The following is a 3533-nucleotide window of genomic DNA, read 5'->3' on the forward strand; positions in this document are numbered from 1 at the left end:
GCCATTTCCCTCCATATAAAACACACAGTGTAAAATCCTGATTCAGCAAACTGCTCAGAGACGTGTCGGCTGTTTCCCTCCTTACATGAGATTACACTTTATGCTCCTCTGGTTAGATTTCACTTATTGGATGGAGGCCGGGATACAACCCCATGCTTTTACTCTGTGTTCATAAAGGCAGGTGAAGAATGAAACATACAATCAATACATCACAACAACAAACATCACAACAACAAACATACAATCAATACATCACAACAACAAACATCACAACAACAAACATACAATCAATACATCACAACAACAAACATACAATCAATACATCACAACAACAAACATCACAACAACAAACATACAATCAATACATCACAACAACAAACATCACAACAACAAACATACAATCAATACATCACAACAACAAACATCATCACAACAAACATACAATCAATACATCACAACAACAAACATCATCACAACAAACATACAATCAATACATCACAACAACAAACATACAATCAATACACCACAACAACAAACATACAATCAATACATCACAACAACAAACATACAATCAATACATCACAACAACAAACATACAATCAATACATCACAACAACAAACATACAATCAATACATCACAACAACAAACAACATCACAACAAACATACAATCAATACATCACAACAACAAACATCACAACAACAAACATACAATCAATACATCACAACAACAAACATCATCACAACAACAAACATCATCACAACAACAAACATACAATCAACACATCACAACAACAAACATACAATCAATACATCACAACAACAAACATCATCACAACAACAAACATACAATCAACACATCACAACAACAAACATACAATCAATACATCACAACAACAAACATCATCACAACAACAAACATACAATCAACACATCACAACAACAAACATACAATCAACACATCACAACAACAAACATACAATCAACACATCACAACAACAAACATACAATCAACACATCACAACAACAAACATACAATCAACACATCACAACAACAAACATACGATCAATACATCACAACAAACATGCAATCAATACATCACAACAAACATACAATCAATACATCACAACAAACATACAATCAATACATCACAACAACAAACATCATCACAACAACAAACATACAATCAACACATCACAACAACAAACATACAATCAACACATCACAACAACAAACATACAATCAACAAATCACAACAACAAACATACAATCAACACATCACAACAACAAACATACGATCAATACATCACAACAAACATGCAATCAATACATCACCACAAACATGCAATCAATACATCACAACAACAAACAACATCACAACAAACATGCAATCAATACATCACCACAAACATGCAATCAATACATCACAACAACAAACATACAATCAATACATCACAACAAACATATGATCCATATATGAAATGACATAATTCTCTCTAAAATAAGATTGAAGAATAAAGATAAACTGAGATAATTCTCAGTTTATTGAGAGCTTAAAAACTCCAGAAACGTCATTGATCCTGATACTTCTGTAGTCTGATATGTTATTGTTATTATGTATTATATATAAACATATATGCTATTAAATATCCCTCTTGGTAAATGTTAACTGTGTTGTTTTCTTATAAACAAGCTTTATTCTGTTATTAAATATACATATTAAAAAGAAGCCAGCCTTTATTTATAAAGTATGTAAAGAAGCTTTATTATGGTATGTTATATGCATGTTATAATGAAGCTTTATTATGGTATTTCATATAGCCTGTAGCCTGTATGTACACATGTTATAAAGAAGCTTTATTATGTTATTTAATATACATGTTATAAAGAAGCTAGCTTGTATGTATCCAGTCTATGAAGTAGCTTTATTATGGTATTTAATAAACATGTTATAAAGAAGCTAGCTTGTATGTATCCAGTCTATGAAGTAGCTTTATTATGGTATTTAATAAACATGTTATAAAGTAGCATTATTATGTTATTTAATATAGCCTGCAGCTTGTATGTATCCAGTCTATAAAGAAGCTTTATTATGATATTAATAAACATGTTATAACGGAGCATTATTATGGTATTTAATATAGCTTGTAGCTTGTATGTATCCAGTCTGTGAGCCTCAGTAACAGAGCGTCCTGTACCCTCGGTAGCATGATGCTAACACAGGTAGCTAGCTGCCTGTCGTGGGTGTTTACCTTTCTTTCTGTCTCGAGCTCTGTCTCCTACGGGACCTCAGCTGCTGGCCGTGACGTCACTCCTCAGGTGAAGGCCTCGTGTAGAGGAACACACACAGGGGTCGATATTTAGGATGGACTTCATCCCGTTTGAAGTCCGACAGTATGTAAAGGTTTAATCCTCCGCTAGCTTCTTCTTTCATGAGCACAAACTTCCGCCATATGCACCACTGCAGGCTCGGCCTCTGATTGGACGACACAGCTGCCAATCATTCTATCCCGGAAGTGACTCCAGACGTAAACATATCCACGTGACGAAACACCCATTTGTTTCCTTTTACAGTCACATGAACGACCCGAGCTGACAGCTCCAAATACAGCTGTCCTCCAGCTTCCTGTGTGATGATGATATTACCTGACAGAAGGTGTTTGAAGGTGTGAAGAGAAGAAGTTTGATTTACAGCAGAAGTGCTGCAGGTCTCTTCCTATGGTCTCCTCTGTCTAGTGTCCTAACAACATTTTAACCAATAGCCCCCTCTATAGTTAACAAAGAGCAACTTCCTATGTATGACTTGCATTAACTGTAGAGAACCATGATGATCAGAACATCCAGTTTAATTCACATCACAGTATTCCTATTTGGGGATTTTATGTTTTTTGTGTGATTTAAGGTCAAGTGTGTTAATACTTGCTGTCAAAATGAAAAAATAATAACTGCATACTCACACTTGTGGGGTTGTGCTGAAAAAAATTACACCAAACAAGGCAAGTTAAAAAGTTTATAAGGAGAAATATAAAGGTTTAATCAAAATGAAACAGACAACCCTAGACCCCATAGAGTTAAAGTAAATTTTAAAAAAGAGAGAAATTCAGAATTCCACAGTCATTCTTTAATCATAATAATAATACATTTTATTTATAACACACTTTACATGAAGAGAAAATCCCAAAGTGCTCCTTCTATAAGGATGAACATTTACAGATAAATAAATGTTCATCCTTATAGATACATGTGAATGATTATTCCTGAGGTATCTACCATCCAGTATTTGAACTGTTATTATACTTTCCTCTTATTATGAATCATAATATTAATAGCAGATATCCAGAATAAATGTTGATATCCAATATAAGAATGTGATAAGTGACGGCTGGATGTAGGAGATCTATTTTTCTGCTGATATGAAACATGTTTAGCCTGGATGGTAAAAATGAAGCTGTGAGTGTCTGATAATAACTGTGGATAGTAAGACTCTCACTTTGGTTCTCCTGGAGAGAATGCCATTTAGACAAATAGAAAAT

At 33.9% G+C, this 3533-nt stretch overlaps 1 protein-coding gene across 1 annotated transcript in view; it reads right to left on the bottom strand.

The window, feature by feature from the left end:
- The window catches only part of rnf13 (ring finger protein 13), a 38131-nt gene extending 35582 nt beyond the window's left edge, over positions 1–2549 (bottom strand). Inside the window, exon 1 of the mRNA XM_034675705.1 lies at positions 2253–2549. The gene's annotated coding sequence lies outside the window, so the exon portion shown is untranslated. The remainder of the gene's footprint in view (positions 1–2252) is intronic.
- Positions 2550–3533: the final 984 nt, after the last annotated feature.

The sequence above is a fragment of the Notolabrus celidotus genome, chromosome 2, assembly GCF_009762535.1.
Source record: "Notolabrus celidotus isolate fNotCel1 chromosome 2, fNotCel1.pri, whole genome shotgun sequence".
In the NCBI taxonomy this organism is placed as follows: Eukaryota; Metazoa; Chordata; class Actinopteri; order Labriformes; family Labridae; genus Notolabrus; species Notolabrus celidotus.